Source organism: Sus scrofa, chromosome 14, assembly GCF_054392235.1.
Source record: "Sus scrofa isolate SSC_HxYL_T2T_F1_AM1 chromosome 14, Sscrofa_HxYL_maternal_Yorkshire_Landrace_v2.0, whole genome shotgun sequence".
Lineage (NCBI taxonomy): Eukaryota > Metazoa > Chordata > Mammalia > Artiodactyla > Suidae > Sus > Sus scrofa.
The window spans coordinates 141,313,516-141,337,983 of record NC_139396.1 but is presented as its reverse complement, the minus strand read 5'-3'; the positions used below and the strand labels follow the sequence as shown (position 1 = coordinate 141,337,983).

The 24,468-nt window shown below is 39.5% G+C and overlaps 1 protein-coding gene across 2 annotated transcripts in view; it reads left to right on the top strand.

The window, feature by feature from the left end:
• The first annotated feature begins 1,656 nt into the window (after positions 1-1,656).
• The window catches only part of LOC106506120 (uncharacterized), a 396,310-nt gene continuing 373,498 nt past the window's right edge, over positions 1,657-24,468 (top strand). For both annotated transcript variants that reach the window (XR_014825797.1, XM_084993374.1), the window contains exons 1-2: positions 1,657-1,674; positions 4,765-4,891. The gene's annotated coding sequence lies outside the window, so the exon portion shown is untranslated. The remainder of the gene's footprint in view (positions 1,675-4,764; positions 4,892-24,468) is intronic.

Below are 24,468 nucleotides of genomic sequence, written 5' to 3'. Positions count from 1 at the left end.
AAGAATAAGTGACTTGACTAGGCTGTTATGAGGGGTAAGGGAGAGAGAACCATTTGGAACCTGCTTTCATCTGGCTCCGGATCTATCCTTGCTTTATAACTTGTAATGTAAGACTTAGAAATCAGAGCCCTTTAAGATTTTTGTAAAATTATCACATCTTGAATGGATTTTAGGGAAGTTTGAGAGGACATAAATCCTGGTTTTGGAAGCACTGAATCATTGTAAAAAGGAATGTTTTTAACATGTGCCTATCACATTTCATTCCTTAGCTCCAATAGTGACTGCATTGTTTCTGTACTTTCCTTTTCATCTTTAGAGAGTCTTAGAAGCAAAATTTGGGTGATTTATTGAGCATAAGGTTATGGGCAAATTTTGAGGTCTGGCATTGGTTAATAAATTTCTGAGTGAACAACAAAATCTGATTTCATTTCAACATTGGCTGTGAAAACTGGATTAGGTAATCATTTGTATAAGATCTTTTCACCTGACCTTTTACATTTTAATAGAATTGGCTTTCTTTAGCAAATTTAAAATTTTCCTTTTCTGATCAGGGCTCTGGTCCTAATCAAGAATGCAAGTGCAGCGTGACATGGAAGCTAAGATGCTTTTGAAGCAAAAAGCATAAGATGTGGAGGCAGATCGACCTAGACTTGAATCTCAGATCTCCTCACTAGCTGTCTTTAATGTATGGAGACTTTCTGCTTTCCAAGATGTATTGTTTGTTTTCGAGTTTCCCAGGCTAGGAGTCAAATCGGAGCTATAGCTGCTGGCCCACACCACAGCCACAGCAACACAGGATCTCAGCTGCATTTGCAACCTATACCACAGCTCACAGCTATGCTGGATCCTTAACCCACTGAGCGAGGCGAGGGATCGAACCCTCAACCTCATGGTTCCTAGTCGGATTTGTTTCCGCTGCATCGCAACAGGAACTCCCAATGATATATTGTTGGTTGTTTCTCTGAACAAACCCAGGTCTGACACAGTGTTTTAGAGTCTTCAACTTGGGAGTGTTGAACACTTTGTACTTGTAAGTCAAGTTCTGAAAAAAATAAAGATGACACATTGATCTATGCCCTTGACTTGGGAATGAGCAGACCTTATATTTCACATAATTAGGTGTTTCTCTTATATATATATCTATGTGTTTCACATACATATGTATTTATAAAAATTTCTGAAATTTAAATGCTACTATTTAAAATCAGGTACTGCTATTTGCAGTAAGATGCAAAGGTGTAGTAGTTTGTTTTATATCATTTTTGTATTGGCAAACAAATATGGAATCTTTAGCTATAAAATGCATCATCTAAGAATAGAAATTAAACCCCTTTTTGAAATTTGCTAGAACTTACTAGAAAAGTTAACTAAAAATTGACTCTGGGAGTGAACCATATTTTTAGAGAGTTATGAATAGAGTAGAATTAGGCACAAAAATACATGAAGTATCTTATTATGGTATTAATAATTACTAACTTTCAAGGAACATACTGTGAGGGACATACTCTTGAATTTATACAAATTATATTATTAACTTCTAATTCCACAGATACTTGCTGAGAACCTAGTATTTTCCAGGCGTTGATCAAGAGGTGTGTGTGAAGTGATACAAAAAGTTATGAACATTCATATAAGGCAGTAGAAGATGATGGCACAACTGCTAGAGAAGTAAAGGTGAGATGGGACCCCTTCTGGCTGGGATGGTTATAAAGGCTTGTGGCAATGGTGTCGGTTACATTGTGCCATGAATAGTAGTGAAAACTTTAAATAGAGATTTTTTGAAATGACCATAAGTACATGGTAGGCAAAAAAACTGCAAGACAACTGCGGAAAGAAAGGAGATTAAAATCGCTTAACCTATGATGTCAGTTTTGAATGATTATGTATATACTGCATGCTCAATGAGAAATTAAAAATCTGTGCCCTCCCCAGATCTGTCATATCCTTTAAAGCAATGATGGCGCTTATTTGCACATTTAAATTTTATCTTGGATGTTGTTGCTTTTTTGTTATTGCAACTTATTTCTCAAGCACAATTAAAAAAAAAAAAAACTGCCATTTATCTATTAAATTCTTTCAGAGACATCCTCAACCACACTGCCCACACCACCATGTCTTTAAATGAAAATGCACATTATGTGACATGCCTTTATGGGTATTTTTTTGTTTGCTTGTTTGTTTTGGACCATACCCATGGCATATAGAGGTACCCAGGCTAGGGGTCAAATTGGAGCTACAGCTGCCAGCGTACACTACAGCCACAGCAGCACCAGATCTGAGTCTCGTCTGTGACCTACACCACAGCTCACAGCAACGCCGGATCCTAAACCCACTGAGGGAGGCCAGGGATCCAACCCACAACCTCATGGTTCCTAGTAGGATTCATTTTTGCTCTGCCATGATGGGAACTCCTATATGTATCTTAATTATTGCCCTATAACTCTAGAAAGTATGGAGACTGCATTTTTGTCTCCAGAAGAGAAACTGGTCAGACAGCACCCCTACAGTGGCCAAAGGTGATGGCCTGAAAGAAGTGGCAAGTGTGAGGCAGAAGCTGACTTCTCAGAATCTAATGGTTACTACCCATGGGCAGGCTCTACTCAGATCAGACAGATTCAATAGTTAAAAATCCTGGTGGCTTTTTCAAGGAAAGTTTTGTCTGGATATTTGCCCAATAGTGGGATTTCTAGGTCATATGGCAGTTCTATTTATGGTTTTCTAAGGTACCTCTATACTGTTTTACATATTGGTTTTACCAATGTATATTCCCACCAACAGTGCAAGAGGGTTCCCTTTTCTCCATACCTTCTCCAGCATTTGTTATTTGTGGACTTATTAATGATGGCCATTCTATATATAGAACTACCATATGACCTAGAAATTCCACTCTTGGGCATATATCCAGACAAAACTTTCCTTGAAAAAGACATATGCACCTGTATGTTCATTGCAGGACTATTCCCAATAACCAAGACATGGAAACAACCCAAATGTCCATTGACAGATGAATGGATTAAGAAGATGTGGTATATATACACAATGGAATACTACTCAGCCATTAAAAAGAATGACATAATGCAGCAACATGGAGGGAACTAGATACTATCATGCTAAGTGAAGTAAATCAGAAAGAGAAAGACAAATACCATATGCTATCACTTATATCTGGAATCTCATATATGGCACAAATGAACCTTTCCACAGAAAAGAAAATCATGGACTTGTAGAAGAGACTTGTGGTTGCCAAAGGGGAGGGAGAGGGAGTGGGATGGACTGGGAATTTGGGGTTAATAGATGCAAACTATTGCCTTTGGAAAGGATAAGCAATGAGATCCTGCTTATAGCACTAGGAACTATATCTAGTCACTTATAATGGAGTATGATAACGTGAGAAAAAAGAATGTGTATATGTATGTGTGACTGGGTCACTGCTGTACAATAGAAAAATGACAACACTGTAAACCGTCTATAATGGAAAAAAATAAAAATAATTTTAAAAAAAGCCTGGTGAGAAACAAAGGTGAAATTGTACTGTGCATGGTTTCTACTGAAAGATCAGAGCTTATTCTAGAATTTAGATAGGAATAAAAGTACCTCAATACTCTGACGTGAACTTTTACATATGCATAACAGGTCTCATGTCTCTATTTCTGCTGAGATCTGAACATTTTTATACTGCCTTAGATCAGTAGTGTACCTTTGCAGTGTTCAGAATAACTCGCTTTTGAGGAATTTTGTCACATTCCTTCAGTTTCATTTTCATCATAGTCCTAATAGATGAAGAGGACAGGTATCATTATTACCTACACTTTTGTGACAGATGAAATGGGGACTGCTGGATTAACCCTGTGTTTTACAGTTGGAGGAAGAGGGACTATGAGATCCAGACTTGCTCAGGCATCTTTTGCCAAGGCCTGGGGACAGAGTTTATGTTTTGGCTGAAGCCTGCACTCTTGTCCATCAGGTCAGGGACCTCAGTGATTGGGGAGAAGCATAGAGATTGGGCACAGGGCTCCTGGGTTCCAGGAGAAACCACACAAATTTCATGCACTGGGCTTTAGAACAAGTTGCTTGGTCCAGGTTGACCGGTGGGTCATTACTAGCTTTTACAGAGTGACCATGCACAACACTGACAAGATTTGCTGCAAGTGAGGTGTCATCAATAGTGGATGCAAGTGTCATTTTAAGTGCCCACCATTGTAAATGAGTCATCAATACCGCCTTTTGCTGCTGTATCTAATTGAGGCTGGAAGTTGGAGACAGGGAACAGAGTTTGCTGAACACTAAAGCAGCTGCTCCACCCAGGTATGCTATCTACATGATAGCAGAAGCTGGCTTTTAACAGTAGTGAAAATCACCACACCCTTTGAGCAATTCCCTGTAAGCACATTGCAGAATATTACTATGTTATTTAATTGAAACCTCGCAACAACCCTTTGAAGTTGGTATTATCATTGCTATTCTAACATAGTGAAAACAGGCTCAGGGGGTTAAGAAACCTGCTCTAAATTATCTCAAGAGCAACAGGTCAGGAATTTGAGTTTTGCTCTGACCTTGCCTCTAAAACTGGATCTCACTGCCCCAAGTCGGTTCAGAGTGATGGTAGGCAGAATTCTTGGCATGAGAAGAAAAATCTTAACTGTGCTCCTTTCTAAGTCCCCCTGTCCTCAGTGTGCAGCCCTGTTTTATTCTTTTCATGACTTCCGTTTATCCATGTGAATGACTCACCTGGCATCACTGATGTGTATCTTGTATCCTCTCCAGCTTGTTATCCCGGAAGAGAAATAGAAGCTGCCATTTGCTTTCTCTCCGCTGGCCGCTGACCCTTGGAGAGGCAGTGTGGACAACATACTCACTTACTCACAACAGTGCCACTGAGACATGTTATCAGGTAATTGGCCAGTCATACTTTGCCCAGAGCCAAAGGTTTGAGGTCTTCCTTAATTAGAATGACAGAAGCTATGGGAATCCAAAGTCATGGACATCTGACCCAGAGCTTGCCTGTTGGAAGGTAAAAGGTCTTTGGTTTAGTTCTTCACTTCCCACAACTCTCTTAATTAGAATTATGAAAAGAGCATTTTGTCAACTGGCAGCCAAAGCAACTTGGGATCTGAGCCGTGTCTGTGACCTATGCTGCAACTCACAGGCCAAGGATCAAACCATCGTCCTCATGGATACTGGTTGGGTTCGTTAGCACTGAGCCACAACGGGAACTTCTGAGTGAGGGATTTTTACCTGGACAGCCATGGGCTCTCACTGAAAACTAAAATTATGTTCAGGTATGATCCTCAGGTCCCTGCATTTAAGTGACTGTCCTTTACCCTTTGAATTTCTTTGGAACATTCTAGGTACTGTGCCTGAAGGTAGGTCCCAGTGCTTGTGAGGACAGACAGATTTTATAAAGATAAACTTGCTGTTGCTGAAAGACAGCATTTTGCTAAAGAAATCCTCCTATACAAAAAGGCCTGGTCGTGTGCATTAGTGTAGGTGAGAAATGAGAGCAAAGTATTAGATAGTAAACTTTCTCATGGTGACTATATTTGTTGGATTTACAGTGGCTTTGTTCTTTTCCTTTTTTTCATTTTTAAAGTTTTATTGAAATACAGGTAGTTTACAAGGTCATGATAATTTCTGCTGTACAACAAAGTGATTGAGTTATTCTGAATGGATGTATACATATACCCATTCTTTTTCAGATTATTTTCCCATGTAGATTATCACAGAATATTGGGTAAAGTTCTCTGTACTATACAGCAGGTCCCTGTTGGCCAGTCAATCCATACACCTCACTGCATATGCCAGTCCCAAACCCCCATTCCATCCCTCCCACCCCTCACCTGTCCCCTTTGGTAACCATAAGTTTTTCAAAGTCTGTGAGTCTCTTTTTGTTCTGCAAATACATTCATTTGTGTCCTTTTTTCAAGATTCCACATATAAGTGATATCATATAATGTTTGTCTTTCACTGTCTTACTAACCTAACTTGGTATGATAATTTCTAGGTCCATCCATGTTGCTACAAATGGCATTATTTTTATGGCTGAATAAATATTCCATTGTATAAATGTACCATATCTTCTTTATTGTTTTCTCTGCTGATGGACGTTTAGGTTGTTTCCATGTCTTAACTGTTGTGAATAGTGCTGAAGTGCTGCAGTGAACATCGGGGTGCATGTTTCATTTCGAATTATGGTTTTCTCCAGATAGATACCCAGGAGTGGAATTGCTGGATCACATGGTAGTTTTATTTTTAGTTTTTTGAGGAACCTCCTTACTGTTTTCCATAGAAAAAAACAAACAAACAAAAAGATAACACACAGAATGGGACACAGTATTTGGAAATGAAGTGACTACAAAGGATCACTCTCCAAAATACACAAATACCTCCTGCAGCTCAATATCGAAAAAAAAAAAAAAAAAAGGAAAACAATACCCCAATCAAAAAATGGGCAGAAGATCTATATAGACATTTCTCCAAGGAAGACAAACAGATGACCAAAAAACACATGATAAGATGCTCAACATCCCTAATTATTAGAGAAATGCAAATCAGAAATACTATGAGGTACCACCTTACACCAGTCAGAATGGCCGTCATCAAAAAGTCTACAAAAAATAAATGCTGGAGAGGGTGCAGAGAAAAGAGCACCCTCTTACATTGTTGGTGGGTAGGGTGCATATATTGGTGCAACCACCATGGAAAACAGTATGGAGTTTCCTCAAAAAACCTTAAGTATTTTCTGTGTGTCCCTTTATGAGATAAGTTTGCTGATCTTTGGTCTAGATCATGAAAAGGATGTTTTTAACCATTCTTTTTTATATTTGTCTATGCTGCTTTGAATTTTTTGCCATGTGTGTTTCTTTTGTAATAAAAGTATTAAAACATTTCAAAAGATTGTGCTGTATGCTGTGGGGTAACCTTTGCCCTTAAGGTTGCATATACTGGTAGAAATGGACAGCGATACAAACAGAAACATTGCAATTTAGAGTGATAAGTACATAATAAGTAGAATAAGAACTGTGCAAAGGACTATGAAGATAAAAACTAGGGAGTTAACTAATCCTCTTGGGAGAGGAAAGAATTTATCTTATAAGGAATTTATATTTGAGTCAAACTTTAAACAAGATTGGGACTCTGCCAAGCCAAGGACCACTGGGAGGAGAAGATGCTATCTATACCAGTTTTTTTCCTTTTTGATGAGAACTAGGTTCACCGTAGTGGTTCTTAGTACATTTAACAATATATGATCAATCATTCTTCCTTTTAAGTTTCCTTCATCTCTATGCCATTTGGGACTCAGACTAACAGTCTATAAATATTATGTTTGATTTCCTTTTTCCTTTTCAGCATCATGTCTCTGACTAGACCAAAGAATCTGAACTCTCAGACAGATACAGACTTGTCTTAAATCTTAAACATTTGCTCTCTCATCTCTTCACAGTAGAATTTCACTAGCATGGCTGTGACAATTTCTCCTTGGTAATCTGTTATGTTGCTCCTTCTGCACAAGATGGAAGTGGGCGATTCTGTCGTTTTCTTGGTCATGTGGCCTGAATCAGTGTGGTTTTGGGGTTGATTACGACAAGTCATTTTTCACTTTTTGTTAGTGCTTCATTGTTCCCCTAGATAGTGTGATGATGTGTGACAGAGGCAATAATGTCACCATGTCTACAATCACCTTGGTTTATACATGTACATGTATTGAAATATTGCATTTTCAATATTTTAGTGGTGTCTTTTAATGTACAAAAGTTCCCAGTGTGAGGGTTTTGTACCTAAATTAGGTCAATGCATAGCTCATGATTTTAATCTTAACAGCTTTCTCAAAGCTGGTTCCAAGGAAGAAAGTTAAATCACATAAGACTTTAATTTTTTCTAGACTCCTGTCCCTCTTTTCTTCCTACTATGGCTATTTTAATTTTTTTAAGGCAACTATACATTAAAAAGGGCCCATATCATCCCTGTGCCACTTGTAGGATTTTCACAAATGAACACACACCGGTGTAGCCAGCACTCATGTCACTGCAGCACCTCAGAGGCCCCATAATACTCTTCCTAGTCAGTTCCCTCCCCTCAATTTCTGATTTGACCTCACATAGCATAGGTCAGATTTAGTTGGTTTTATACTTCATATAACATTTATATAAATAGAATCCAAGTCTGTGTCCTTTGTTATCCCTGTCTTTTTTGTTCAAAATTATGTTTTTGAATTTCTTCCAAATTATATTGTGAATTATTTGAGCTATATAATTTGAGATTAATATGAATAACTCTTCTACAAATATTCTTACATGTGTCTTTTGGTGAACATATAGACACATCTCCAATCTCAGAGGAATTATGTTCAACTTTAGTAGATACTGCCAAATAGTTTTCCAAAGTAATTGTTCCAATTTATACTCCTATCAGCAGTGAATGAGCATTTTGGTTACTGTACATATACCACCACTTGATATTTTCTGTATTTTTCCTTTTATCCTTTAATTATGAAACATTAACACACACTAGTTTTAATATTTCCCTGATGACTACCGAAGTCCATTGTTCACTTAGAAATCCTCATTTTTTAAATTTTTTGTTCACCTCTTTTTTTTTCTTTTTATGATATAGTTGACATACACTGTGTTGGCAATTATGTTAGTTTCAGGTGTGCTACATAATGATTTGACCTTTGCATACATTATGAAATGATCACCTTGATAAGTCTAGTAACCATGTGTCCCCATACAAAGTTATAGTGTACAGTATTACTGGCCATGCTTCTTATGCTGTATATTAATTATATCACTATGGCTTATTTATTTCATAATTAGAAGTTTGTACCTCTTAATCCATTCATCTATCCCACTGTACTGCCACTCTCCTTCCCTCTGGCAACCACTCATCTGTGCTCTGTATCTGAGTTCATTTTCATTTCATTTTGTTTGTATGTTTGTTCAAATCTTTTGAATTTTATGCTATTATTTTACCTGCCTTATTGATTTTTGGAAGTTCAGGATGGGGTTGCTGTATTTGTATTTGGCATATGAACCTATATGTTCCTACTATGTAATTTGCATTTTCAGTATTTTAGTGGTGTCTTTTAAGATACAAGAGTTCTCAGTTGTAACCTAGTCCTATATAGTTACTGCTGTTTAGAACTTTGGAGTTAAGGAAACCAGCCTACATCAAAGTCACCAAAATGGTTTTCTACTTTTTTATAAAATATTTATTACTATGTCTTCCACATTTCTATGTGTGATTCACCTTGATTTTTGTGTATGATATGATGTAAGAGTGAAGCTTGCACACTGTTTTTCTCTATGGCTATGCAGTTGAAACAAAATCATTTCTTGATGAGCATATGCTTCCCCAGTACTTCGCAAAGTGACCTTTGTTCCAAATTTGTGGACTGTAAACTTGTTAGGTGTCTTTCTGCATTCTCTATTCAGATCCATTGGTTCATTTTTCCTTATGTTATTATCATGTCATTTTATTTGTATGGCTTCATCATAGGTCTTTATATCTATCATCGTCTCATGTTTAGCAATTTTCTGTTGTATGCTAGACAGCATAGAAAAGAATCACAGATAATCCAAATGATGCTCTTTTCCTGAAGTGAGAATTTCTCTTTTGTTTTTTAAGATTTTAGGGTTGGAAAATGACCACATCAATTTTATGAGAGATTGATCTGGGTTTTGTCTGGGTTTTGGCTTTGGCAAGATTCAGTCTTTTTTGTTATCCCCTCCTTCCATGGTGTGATTCCCTGTGGCTTTCTGTTAAGGTTTTTGTGTTTCCGATGTCTTCAGCTCTGGAAAACAGCTAGAAATTCACTTTTCCTCAGAGGAATATCCAGTTTAGCTTTGATCTTCCACCCCATGCAGTACTCTCCTCTTCCACCTTTTTATTTCCCATGGAAAATGGCTTAGTATCCATCAAATTTCCAATCTTGTCACTCCAGCTTGTGAAAAAATAACTGCTAGTTTATCTGTCAGCTAAGGAACTGCAGTTTTCTTCCAGCTATCCAGGCTTGTCCTCAGACTATAGCTGTGCCCAATATTGGGATGTTGTCCTCATGCAAAATGTGATTTAGGTTCTCCTTATCAATTCACCATTCCTTCCAGTGCTTTAATCAGTTCCTGCACTGGGCCCCGTCTCTTCCTCTTGAAGTGTTTTTCTTTCTAAGCACAGTAAAATGTCAGGTTTGCCTCTTTGTGTTCTTGTGCATCTTCAGAATTCAGCAAATGTGTTGTGAATCAAATTGGATATACATATCTCTTAGAATAGAGGCAAGGAGAGCAGTTAAAAGGCCAGTCTAGGCAAGAAGTTATGGTGGCCAGAATTAGCATATTACTTATAAAGATAGGTGGATATAGATTAACATGGAAAGATTTGGTATAGATTTTATGCTGTATAACCTGTAACTGTGGGGAATCTAGGAAGGAAGGTAGGAAGAGAAAGAGTCAAGGAAGGCGATGCCTTCCAGCTATGGCTGTTGGGTGGCTTTTGGCAATATCTATTGTGATAGTAGGAAAATTAGGGGTGCGGGATTTGGGGTTGCCAGTAAAGGAGAGAAAGGCTGCTCTACTCTGGTATACTCTGCCTTCATTTGTACTTTATAAGGAAGATGAAGCCCTGTTACCACTGACCATAAGTGTGTGTGTGTGTGTGTGTGTGCATGTGTGCACGTGTGTGTGTGTATTTGTGTGCATGCATGCATGTACACATGTGCCTTCACCTTGGTTATGCTTACTCACAAGAATACATTCTCCTCTGACCTCTATCCTCAATGTAGGATTTTTTTTTTTTTTGTCTTTTTGCTATTTCTTGGGCCGCTCCTATGGCATATGGAGGTTCCCAGGCTAGGGGTCCAATCGGAGCTGTAGCTGCCAGCCTACGCCGGAGCCACAGCAACGCGGGATCCGAGCCGCGTCTGCAACCTACACCACAGCTCACAGCAACACTGGATCGTTAACCCACTGAGCAAGGGCAGGGACCGAACCCGCAACCTCATGGTTCCTAGTCGGATTCGTTAACCACTGCGCCACGACGGGAACTCCTCAATGTAGGATTTTAAATAAACAATGACCATACAGAAGCCAAATTATATGAGAGATCTTCTGTTGCTTAATTGAATCCTATGTGCTAAAAAAAAATACCATGTGGTTCCCTACAAAGTCCATCCAGGGCACTAAATGCAAAGTACATGGAGTTTCCTACAAGTCCATTCTGAACAAAATGAGGACCTGTGCTATGACTTTTCCTTGAGGAAGAAGATATGGGTCAGAGACTTAGCCAGTATTATCATGAGCAAAGCCATCCCCAAGGTTGGTGACCACCTGTGGTCCACTTCAAGCTCATCACCTTCTCATGGTGGCACAGAAAGATGAGCTGCCCCTCCTGATTCTATGTATTACCTGACTATCTCTTGGAAACCTCCTGAATGAGATGCGCATGATTAATTCAGATGGCCAAGGAAAGTGTGTGAATCCAAGCTGCTGTAAACATTAAATGAGTTGAGTCAAGAGAACTGAGTTGGTGAACAACCTAAAGACAGACTAAGAGTTCTCAGCAGGTACCATCCTCCAAGCCAGCTGCTAATGGAATCATTTTGTTGCTTATCCAGACACTCTTGAAGCATCCTATTATGACAAAGTTCTCATACAAGACTATAAGATGCACATGTTAATTCCATGGCAAACTTTGTATGTTAAAAAATAAAATTGGACACCATTCAAAGTCCTCGGCCCCACTGCAATCAACTCTCAGTCAGTCCTCTCTACCAGCAAATGTCCTAGGCATACTATGAAGTGAGAAGTTTATTTATTTAATTTGTACTGCATTAATAAATGAATGAGAAATGAAGGCTTCCCCTTCACTCTCATCTTGCTTCCTCAGCATTTTCCTACATTTAAGCATCTTAAGAGAGAACTTGAGACTGGAATTGGGTTTTGATGTGGAAGATTGTGAGGATATAGGAAGTGGTATATAAAGATCATAGTGTGTAGTTGATTGTTGGTGATTTGACCAGTGCCTCAGAGCAATAAATTTTAATGCTTCATTTCCTCTGGAAGTTATGAATGTGGCTAATGGAAAAAACTAGTTAAGAAACCATCTTAACTGATTCTGTAGAAAATAGTTGATTGAATTGGTGGGTTTCTATTAATACCAATAGTCAACTGAAATTATTAGGGCTGTTGAGGTAATTGCAGGGACTTTCTTTACTGAGAGATTATAACAGAATCCCAGGAGGTATTATTTTCAGTTTTACAATGTATGGTGAGATTGTTCCAAAAGTCGACACCTCTGTATCCCCAGAGTCTTTGCCCAGTGAACCCTTTGCCTTTGTAGTGTGAGTAGCTGGCTTACAGCTTAAGTTCAATCCTTCTGAAAACTATGCTATTTTACATGCTCTTGATGTTACAAATTATCTGACTTCAGAGCTTCACTGAAATCTTCTGTATGAAATTGCTAATTCATAAGTGCCAAGGGCTGGCTGAGTTCATGCCTGCTATGCCAGCTACATATTTGATGCATATTTATTCTCTATGTAAATGGTAGATGCAGATAAAGTTCTATCTCCAAAGACTCATTTTTTTAAAAAACATAGTTGATTTACAGTGTTGTGCCAATTTCAGCATAGTGACACAGTCACACACACATACGCACATGCACGTGTGTGTATGTATACACAGTCTTTTTTTCACACTCTCTCCCATCATGTTCTGTCCCAAGAGAGTGGATGTTGTTCCCTGGGCTGTATGGTAGGACCCCATCACGTATTCATTCTAAATGTTAATAGTTTGCATCTACCAACCCCAAACCCCTTGTCCATCCCTCTTCCTTCCCACCGCCTCCTGTTGGCAATCACAAGTCTGTTCTCTATATCTGTGAGTCTATTTCTTTTTTGTAGATATATTCAGTTGTGCAATATTTTAGATTCTACATATAAGTGATCTCATATGGCATTTGTCTTTCTGTTTTTGATTTATTTCACTTAGTATGAGAATCTCTAGTTGCTTCGATGTTGTTGCAAATGACATTGTTTTGTTCCTTTTTGTGGCTGAGTAGTATTCCATTGTGTATATGTACCACATCTTCTTAATCCATTCATCTGTTGATGGACATTTAGGTTGTTTCTGTGCCTTGGCGTGCCAGTATCTTTTTGAATAATAGCTTTGTCCAGATATGTGCCTAGGAGTGGGATTGCTGGATCATGTGGTAGTTCTATGTTTAGTTTTTTGAGGAACCTCCATAATGTTTTCCAAAGGCTCATTTTGATTTAAAAATGAATCTGTTCTTTTCTTTTTGGAAAGGCTTACCTCCAACCAGTTTTACCTGACCTCTGGGTTTGAGGTTCCTCATAGTCCATGAGAAGGTAACATGGAGAACCAAACCTTAGAGATGTCAGTTCTCTTCCTTGAGATGGGCATTGCTTTTGTGGTTATAGCCAGCCATCAGTAAAACTGTATGAGGGAGAGTAAAATACCTCATTATGGGTAGAGTCAGGATTATCCTGTTTATGAGCTCAGTTTAATTAATTATTAAAGGCTAAGACATTTAGAGAAAATTTTAACAGCATTCTATTAAGATCAGAGTGGCTAAGAATCAAGTGTAAATGGTTTTAACTATTGTGTTGTTTCAAGAACTGTCCATTTGGGGAGGTAACCTGAGATATGAGGTGGAGAGGCCTGCACTAATAGTCAGAAGACTGGCTTCAGAATCCTCATGTATTCTATAAATAAGGCGATAAAGACAGTTTTGCAAGTCAGTGGTAAGGAATCCATAAGCTATGAGAGTACCAGACAGAGAGAGGCACTGACTCACTGTAGATGTCCAATGAACATTCGGTTCAATTAGATGTCTCAGTCTTCTCAGTCTTCTTTAAAAGAGTTTTTTCTTTTCTTTTCTTTTTTTTTTTTTTTTTTAAATGGCTGCCCCTGTGGCATATGGATGTTCCCAGGCTGGGGGTTGAAGCGGAGCTGTAGCCTGCCCCTTATGCCACAGCCACAGCATCATGGAACCGAGTAGCATCTTTGGCCTATGCCACAGCTTGTGGCAATGACAAATCCTTAACCCACTGAGCAAAGCCAGGGATAGAATCCTCATCCTCACAGATACAATGTCAGCTTTTTAACCCACTGAGCCACAGCAGGAACTTCTCAACAGAGTTTGTTCAGGGAGTTTCAGTGAGCCGGAAAGTTTCGTAAGATGCAGTGGTCATGATTTGTGAACCCTGGTCTAGGGTATTCTTTTTTTAGGCTGGAGGAAGACCATAACACCTGATCTAGAAGATTAGAATTTTAGTCCTGATCTTTCTTTCTTTTGTTGTGTAATGTTTGGGCAAGTTCATACAACCTTTGAGCACTCAGTTTCTTACCTGGGCTATAGGAGTAATACCTCAGACAGATTATCGGAATCTGTGTATTTCCTTATCTGTAAAATAAGCACAGTGATAGTAGCCACCTCATAAGATATTCAGGTGGCTAACATGATTCAACACTTGGAAGATGCTCTAGTAGAGTGCGTGTTGCATGGTCCGTCTCAATAAATGTTAATTGGAGTGATTTTTTTACTTCTTCCTAGCCGTCACTTGAATGAAATCACCTTTCATGGAAATTGGAATGCTGAGTACACTGTTAATACAGTGTTAGTGCTTGACAGTTTAATGGGAAAAAAGAAAAGGAGGGAAAAAAAAAAAAAAAACCTTCTCTAATGTTTCCAATTTTACTCTACTGGAATTTTCTCCCCCTCTCTCTCTCTCCTTCTCCCTCCTGCCATGATGTTTCTTTGTGGCAGAGCAACAACAACAGCTACAGTCTTGACCAAATTCTGGAAACTAAGGATGAGAAAGACCAATACTCCTGCCTAGGCCTCTTCTGTGCCACTGGGTTTTCTTTGGTGGGAATACATTTCCTTGGGAACCGCATAACTGTAAGCTCAGCAACTTCCTGGGACCAGAGGCCGAAGGCTCCTGCTTCCCTTACAGCAGGCTCGTGTTCTTAGGAACCAAGCATTTCTTCATCCTGGTAGAAGGTCATGGCTTTTCCCTTCCTGTCTTGGCAGCTCCTGCCCAGCCTCAGACCCAGTCAAGACAAGTGGGGCTGCTGTGTGGAGGGCAATTCCCTGAGCCCCTAAGAAAATTCAGAGAACCTCTCAGAAGACAAAGCTTTGGATTGGACTACAGCTTCACCTGTGACTCTTTCCTAGCAAGCCATGGTGTTGGATGAAACAAGAAGATGTGAACTGTAATCCAGTCACAAAAGCCAAAAGTTGAGAAGAAGTTGCCATTTCTTCTTCCTGCTTACCACTCAAGGATCTATTTCCCCAAATCCCTGTTAGAGTTATTGGTATCCTGGCTTTATACATATTCCATGGTATTTGAATGCATAAACTGGCGCTCACAGCATTGGTTTGAAGTTAGTGGTTCTGCCACACTCTAGCTATATGACTTAGGCATGTTAGTTATCACTCTGAGCCTCAACTTTATCATCTGTATGATGGGAGTAGTCCTATCTGTCCTGCCTGCTTGGTCAAATAAAATTGCAGCTTTGTAAGTCTGAAACCTTAGGGTCCCAGGAAAGCTTGTATGTTATCTAATTCAGCTTTTGTCTACTGTAGGTGACCATGCCCTCACTAGCATCCTGGACAAATGGTCCTCCATCTTCAGACTGAACTCGGACTGGCTCGGGAACTGACATTCTCAGGAGCTTTGATTGTTAGAATGTCCTTTCTAGTGCCAGGCTCAACTCTGAATCCTCTAGTAGCTTTTACTCACTGGTTTCTGTTTCATCTCTAGATCCAACAATGCATTTAATATCAAAGTGTTCTGTGTTTTGAAGAGCACTGTACACCGTCCATTTAACTGGTTATCAAGTCATCTTTTCAGCTCCTTTGCTTGCTCTGCCCTTGGGGTTCTGATCTGGATGGACTGCATGGAACAGGACATGGCATTGGATGTTCCTGAACATTCTCAAATATCTTTGTGGCATCAGTTATGAAACTTTTCCTGATCCCAATCTGATTATTACTAATGGTAGAGGTCCCCACACATAGTGGGTGTGCTCAAATCCCAGAGCCATAATTGAAAAAGCATGTTTCCTAACACGTTTAAACTATTTTAACTTGGAAGTAATTTCCTCCTGTATTACCTTGAGATGAACCAAATTTTAGTTAAAAAAAAAAAAAAGACAGAAAAAAATCTAAAGAATTACATGAATGTTATTTGTAACCCATCTGTTGTAAAATAAAATATTTTTGTATCTTATACCTTGGTCTTGTTTATGCATATATGATTATGTATTTATGTATAATTGTTGAAATTATGCTATTATGTGGCTCTGCATTTTGCTCTTTTATTGAACACTATATTGTCTTTTCCCATGTCATTATCAATTATTTGTAAATATCATAATGGTTGCATCATAATATTCTGTTGAATGAATATACTAAAATTTGCTTAATCAACTTTCTCTTGTAACCTCTAATTTGTAACCAGTTTTCAGGAGCTTTAGGGCTGTTCCCTTTGAGAAGAGGGAATATGAAAGAAGGCAACACCTCTAGATTCCCACAGCAGGATTTTATTTTCCAAGTGCTGGGTTAATCTCATCACTCTTCATTTCCTGAGTGGGCAGAATTTACAGGAGATATAGATCAGATCCTTTTAGAGCAGGAAGGCTGAAAAAGCAGGTTGGTTTATGTGTGTGTATGAGTGTGTGGGTGACCTCAATTCACAAACTCAAATTTAAAATGCTACACTGGTGATTTCTGTTATCAATAGGAGGTTTGGATCTGTTTCATTTATTGATACAAACTGGGTCCACCAAGGGCTTGAGCTGCCTCTTTCCTCTGACATCAAGGATTTTCCTTGATCAAGGAAGTCAACGAAATCCAGGCATTAGGGGGTTGTTGTCCTTTGGTGTCAGGGAGAGAACTTTTAATGCACTTGAATCCAGAGCTGGAAATCAAAGAATGACAGGTTTGTCTTCCATGAACATGACCTTGAGGCTCTCTTGTTTTTTAGATCCTTGCTTTGACAGCAGAAAAGCTCCACTCATATAATCAGTCATCTGAGGTCATTGGTGAGGGGGCAACATCCCCACTGCTCTGTACACTTACAGACCCAATCACCAAAATAGGAGAATGGGGATCTCTATTGTTTACAAATTTCCCAAATGAGTTGTGTTAGATAAATTTAAGAAATGGACCATAACCCATGCAGGTTTTTAGGCCATCAATTTAGCCTGAAAGAGAATTACCCTGTCCTCAAACCTGTATTTCCAACACATTTTAATATCTTAGATGAGATTTATTTTGAGCTTTACTTTGGAGTTCATCTTAGGCAGTAATCAAAATCACATGATCAATAAGAACTAGCTTCATAAACCTGTAGAAAGGGTGATGGAAGGGATTTTTCCAATTAAAACCTTATCATTTTTGAAACAAACATCCACATCTCCCCAAAGGCACTGCCATTAAGAGAGAATCAGCTGCATTCCTCCATCATGAGCCAATACCACCCCTGTGGAATGCAAAAAAAAAAAAAAAAAGTCATGTGTTATTACCTATGGGTGACTGGCTGGTTTGAGGCGGTAGCATATGGTTGACTGTTGGAACAAATAAAAATAAAACCACACGGAAACTTCTGGTTGCTTAGCCTCAGTAGAATTCTCAAAACACAATGCAAAGGGCTAAGCCCAGACGCAGCTTCACTCCATCTGTGCCTCGTCTTCAGCCCAGGGAAGCGTTAAACCTTATTGGGCCTGGTGGCTGGGGAGCTTCCAACACCACACTGCTCAGAGTTTTCTGCTGTCACAAGTTTCTGTTTGAACAAATGAGAAACTGTTAATCGTGTATCTGATTTGCTTATTAGGAAAGATGAAAAGTCAACCCACCAAGATGACCTGCTGGTGTCAGAAGCGAGGGTGCCCTCATGGTGGTGGCTGAGGCAAAGAGGCATGAAAGTTCTATGTCCTTCCCTTTCCTGTGGCATAATTTCAACAACCAGGGAAACCAGGTCTTAAAACCTCTAACTTTGTTCATAACACAGACAAAAATCGTAGATGAGAATTACGAAAAACGGAAAAGAATAAGTTACAGGAAGCAGAGGTGGGAGAGAGGTATAGCTAGTCTTTTCTGTGGTTAATTTTTTAAAATAATCAGAGGGCGTTCCCACTGTAGCACAGTGTGTTAGGAGTCCAACTGCAGCAGCTCAGGTCGCTGCAGAGGTGCACGATTGATCCCTAGCCCAATGCAGTGGGTTAAAAAGTTCTAGCTTGGATTCAGTTCCTGGCCCAGGAACTTCCATATGCCACAGGTGCAGCCATAAAATTAAAAAAAAAAAAACAAAAAACAAAAAAACAAGAGTCTGAAAATTGTGGGTTGCTCGAAAACAAAAACAGCTTCTCTTTTCCTTGTTGGGCCACCTACAAGGAGCATTCATGCTTCCTATTCTCTGAGTATTGTGAGGCTGTTGGACTTCATGGGTGGGGGACGTATGTACCTAGCTCCAGGAGAGCAGGAGCCACAGTAGCAGGGGGATAGCCCTCCATTGAAGTGTCATTTCCTACAGAAATGCAGGTGGACCTCAGGGTCATTTGTCCACTGAATATGATTCCTGGGACAATTTTTTTTTTTTTTTCTTTTTAGGGCTGCAACTGCATCATATGGAAGTTTCTAGTCTAGGGGTCACATCGGAGCTGTAGCTGCTAGCCTACACCACAGCTACAGCAACTCGGTATCCCAGTCGCATCTGTGACTTACACCACAGCTCACGGCGACACCAGATCCTTAACCCACTTAGCAAGGCCAGGGATTGAACCTGCGTCCTCATGGATACAAATCAGATTTATTTTTGCTGAGCCACGCTGGGAACTCCCTGATTCCTGGGACATTAAAGAAATGAGAAGCAGGTTTCCTAAGCCTGTGTCTAGTTGCCCCTTGGGGGAGGAGAGAGGCAGAAATGGCCCCTGAGAATTAGCTGCTGGATCCATAAAAGCCTTCAAGAGGGCAGCCGGTCACTCCTAGAGGCTGGGTGCCAGTCCAACCCAAAGGGGTATAGGTCTTGAAGACCCTTTCAGTAAAGGGTATGAGTGCTGAAGGGACAGCAGGCTCAGTGCCCTGGAGCAGGGTCTGAGGAACAGGTATGTGTTCTAAGTAAGAGCAAAACCATGGATCACAACCACTGTAGGCACAGTTGGCACAGGGAAGACTAAATGCACCCAAACAGAAGGACACGAGCCAAAGGGACAAAAATTCCAGAGGCGGAACAAAGTAGGTAGCTCATATGTGTCATAAAAAGCAAATGACTGTCAGAAGTCAAAGGAGCTAGCTTAGCAAGCAGGGTGGGTACCTTTCATACTGAGTGGCCACTCATTTCATCCTGAGATCCCTTATCTCATTGCACAGGGGTATCTCGTGGGCTTTAGGCAACTTTGGGCCTTTTTTTGTGGTACTCAGTGAAAGCATCTGTGAGGGATGATGGCTGAGGGGGGCCCTCGTCTCGCTCTCCTCAAGGAAGTGCAGATGGTGGCAGAACAAAGACTGCTCTCTCCCTGGAGGCTTAGACTTGGCTTCTTTATGGTTGTGACTACCGTGTCACACTGCCTTCACACTCAGGAGTCTTTCAGGAATGTTCTGCTTGGTGGATGCTGGGCCTGTCCTTTTGCCCTTCTGAAATGTGCTCAGAAAGGATTGGGAAGAGTTGGGGGAATAGGAAGCTCTCAACAGGGCCTAGACTCACCTCCTAAGGGCATTAACAGATTGCTGCATATTTTTTAATAAGCTTTGGGGGAAAGGAGAAGGTTAACAGCTGAGACTTGACATCCTCTAACTTTCCTTTCCTTCCCATTCCCTCTTCCCAAACTTTTTTTGGGGGTTTCATACTTGAAAAATGGTAACGTAATAACTAAAATACTTATTCTACATTTTCTGTGCAAGATTTTTGCCCCACCCCCACCCCTGCCTCTTTTTTTCTTTTGTGATTCATTGTTGTGTATGATCCAAGCATAGAATGACTACAAGCATAGAGTATCCGCTCCAGGATGAAAACTTGGGTGGAGGCAGCATCCCTTGGAAGGCGTGAGACTCTGGCTAGTGGTGGTGAAAGATTCAGTGCTCCCATGTGATAGTGATTATTCACAATGGCCTGAACCTCATGACACTGTATGTCTGATCAATAAACCCAATGAAAGCACTGTGCTCTCTCTCAGGCCATCTCTCTTTGCCCTCAGTGCTGTCTCCCCCCCTTGTCAGATGAACTGGTTTCAAGGCCTGGAAGCTGTGTGTGTTGGAAAATTTGCTATTGAGGGGACTTTGTGGCAGAAGTTTTGAGGACAGCACTCACCGCCCAGTCTGCCCTAAATGTAGAAAAGAACCTGCATCATCTCCTCAGTCTGTCTGGCTTTCCTGATTATAAACTTTATTGTCTTTTCTCATCATAGCGTTTTTGTTGTTTGTTTGTTTGCTGATGATAAAACCAATACATACTTGATATAATAACAAGCAATATAAATTGTAAAAATCTAACAGGGTGATCACTCATTATTGAGCTGCCCCTTATGGATAATCATCACTAACTAGTATATATTCTTCCAGTTGTCTTTTGATGCTTTCATGAATATATAGAATGATCGTGCATGTGTTTATAGGATAATGTTTGCATTGAATCTATAGATCGAGTCAGGAAGAACTGACATCTTAATACTATTGAGCCCTTCTGTTCATGAATGTGGATTATCTCTCTATTTAGTCTTCCTTTGATTAGTTTCAACAGTTTTGCAATTTACCTCATTTAGTTCTTAAACATGTTTTGTTAGGTTTATACCTAAGTATTTCTCCTTTTGGATGTTAATGTTACCTCATCATGTTTAATGATGGCAAAGTAGTCTCTATTGTATGGATGTATTTAAGAACCCTCAATTCTTAAATGCACATTTAATTTGGATGATTTTTAAAAGATGAACAAACAAAAGCATAGTTTGTTCACCAGCCACCACCAATTCAGAGATGGTGATATATCACTTGGTCAAGCTGGAGACCCAGAAAATAAAGGAAACTGATCTATAATTGTCACTCAGGGTAACAGTTGTCAAATATACCAGCATAAATAGCAGCAAACTAGATTATGTGATTTGGGTAAGCCTACTCTAAATAAGCACCTAAAACCAATTTAATCTGATAGATAGATAAATAGAGAGATAATACATGTGTGTGTTTGTGTATATGTGTGTTTCCAAGAACCACTGATTTAAAATAGCATAGAAAAACCTTAACATTCTTCTGGTTCTCAGGTTACATTTGTAACCAAGCCAGGGAAACTTAAAATGATGTTTTACAACTGTCATCTAAATTTTGATCCATTACAGACCATTTCAGGATACCTCTGATTTATACTTGCTCACATCTCTACTGTACTTCATAAGATTAGATTTTAAGGAAGCTTTTCCTTGAACGTTTAGGAAAAGTTTCAATTTATTGTTTGTCTAGTGTCCTCTTCAAAAGTCTGGAAACCTCCTCTTTAGGATTTAGGCAGTTGTCTCCTTGATATCCTGGAGGCTTTTCTTTCCCACCTGCTCAGGAAATGTGAGCCCTGTGTTGTAGCTGATTTGAAGTTTAAACAGACTGTAATTCAAGTGTGACAGCAACTCCACTGTTTGTTCAGCGGGCTGTTAAGCCTCTCATATCCCAAGGCAGCCTACCAAGCAGTTTTATTTAATTGCTCAAGCACAAGAAATACAAATATCCAAGTACACTGTTTGTCTGAAGCTTTTTTCCCTGGACCTTGCCATCAGCTAGCATTCAAGTTAGAGAGAAATAAACTTGGTGAAATGATCCCTTGAAGATTGAAGACCACAATAAACTTGTAATACACTAGATCTCCAAAGGATGGTTTGGGGATAAAAATGTGGCATCAAAGGAATGTTCTTCCTCACTTTTCTATAAATAATTGACAAAATATTTAGAGAAAGCGATCAATAGACTAAGATTACAAAATAAATCCAGATGAGCAGACCCTGCATCTTTGACCCACTACTTTATCCTTTTCTTAAAGTTTTATTTATAAGACCAGCTATTAGTGTGAATCTAGCACTAGCAGTATAGTCTTCTAACAGCTGTCATTCTTACCAGATTGATTTAGAATAAGGGTTTTAGACAGGTTGATTTAAAAGAAAGACTGTGATCACTAATCTTGAGCATGATTTTGGTCTTGGTTTTCAACGTTTGGTGAGTTTCTAGTTCCTTGGGAAAGATGTAAAGGAATTCCCACAAGGATCCTATGTGAGTTACTTTTATATACTTTTTAGCAGTAGCTCTAGCATTTTTTTTTTTCAGATGATAGATGGGCTTGACAGGAAGATATGTTTGACAATTTTCAAAGCTGTATTGTAGTTTTTAATTACAGTAGTAGTTAAAGGTGTAGATATTAAGAATTAAATAGGATGCACAGTGTGTAAGGCCACAGATATTAGGCAGATATGGCTCATGACTAAGGTTGGCAGGTTCAGAAGGTGGTAGGCTGAAAAGTGATCACCAACCCTAAAGGGGGCAGCAGATGTCCATCTCTAGCTAAGTGTTACAGGAGGCCAAAGAGAGCTCAGAGGAAGATCTGAGAATCTTCAGGTTTGTTTGGGGGCTTATGGAAAGGACTTGCTTTGGCCAGTAGAATGTTTATTATTCATGCAGAATCTTGAAAAAACTTTTTGCATGAGTTCATCTCCTCTTTTGGAATCCTGCTACCTGGAGTACAAGCTAAGGTTAAACTGCCTGAGGAAGGAACAACAGGAGGAGGGAAACATGTCCCAGTCAACCAGCCTCCTGTTAGCTAATTTTCAAACATGAGGGAACCCAACCAAGATCAGCAGAAACACACAGCTGAAGCTGACTGCAGACACATGGTAAGTCCAGCTGGGCCTGGCCTAAATCAGAATTTCTGTCATCCCACAGATTCATGAGAAATAATAATAAATGTTGATTGTTGTATAACACTGAGGTTTTATGGTTGTTGGTTAGGCAGAATTAATGTGACATCCGATAACTGGTACAACAGTCCACGGAAAGTTGTCAGTAAATGTTAGCTATGTTATCTGGTTGAAGACACTCATTTTTTATTGACTCTAAGGTGCTTAGATGGTGATGCCTTCATGATTCTTCCAGGGGCTGTCTATAGAAGGTTTTCGCTCAAAGCACTGTACTTGCCACCTGGTTGACATTGACTATTATAATGCATCAATTCTAAGATGCATCCTGAATTTTGAAGATGTTAAAAATGCAAAAATTCTGCTTATTATTAAAATGTTGCCAAGACTCCTCAGGATAATGATACTTCTGAGTGTAGCTGAAGCCCAGCTCTTCGGAGCTAGAGTGTGTTGTAAAAGTGGAGGTTGTCAGCATGTGCAATATGGAGTCAGAATTTCAGGTTCCTAGAGAACAGGGGCACCTGGAGAGTGTGTGGCAAAAGCAGGTCATAAAGCATGGCAGCACTGTCCCCTTTGACCTCTTAGGTGACCAAGCAAGGAGCAGTTTGGGTGACTCATGCATGTTCTCCAGGTTGCCTAATCATTACAAGGACAAAGGCTTCAGAAACAAAGCTTTCTTTCACACTTATGGTTTGAAGGTATAAAATATGTCCCCTCAGGTCTCCTTATGCTGAGTTAGGATAGTGTTTAATTAAGCTGCCTATAAATGATGTTGGGACAGCCAGGGAGAGTGTAAATATTACAATTAAAGGCACTCATTTTACATTTTGCTTTTGATGTTACCCAAGGGTTTGTATGTTACACAGGGACTAATATTTTATTCCATTATCTTAATCTTTTATAGTCTTTAGTAGATTGGGGTAAATGGAGTTAAATTGAGCATTTACACTTTTAATGGATGTTTACAAGCATCACAGATAAAAATGAATACTTGCATTCCATTGTTTTATACTGTCTTGGCCCAAAACATTCCATGGTTTGAGTCCTACCCTTGACTATGAATCATCACCTTCTGAAAAGAAAATCATATTCTCCTTAAAAAAATAAAAAACAAGATTCTATAGGAGTTCCCTGGTGACTCAGCAGATTAAAGATCTGGCATTGTCACTGCTGTGGCTGTGGTTACAGCTGTGGCACAAGTTCAGTCCCTGGACTGGGAACTTCTACATGCAAGACACACACACAAAAAGATGCTATAGACACCTTCTGTAGACTCTGAGGGTTACTGCAACAATGGATGTCCCAAAACTGTTTGAAAAACTGGTGGTACAACAGGAATCTTGATTGGTCCTTTCAGCAAAAGCCCTGAAGAAAGTGATTTCCAGTCAAGAGAAATTAGCATTGTAACTGAGTGCTAAGCTCATTCAGAATCCTCTTTCTGGAAACCCTCCTGCACTGGTGGTGGGAATGTAAGCTGGTACAGTCACTATGGAGGACAGTATGGAGGTACCTTAGAAATCTATACATAGAACTACCATATGATCCAGCAATCCCACTCTTGGGCATATATCCA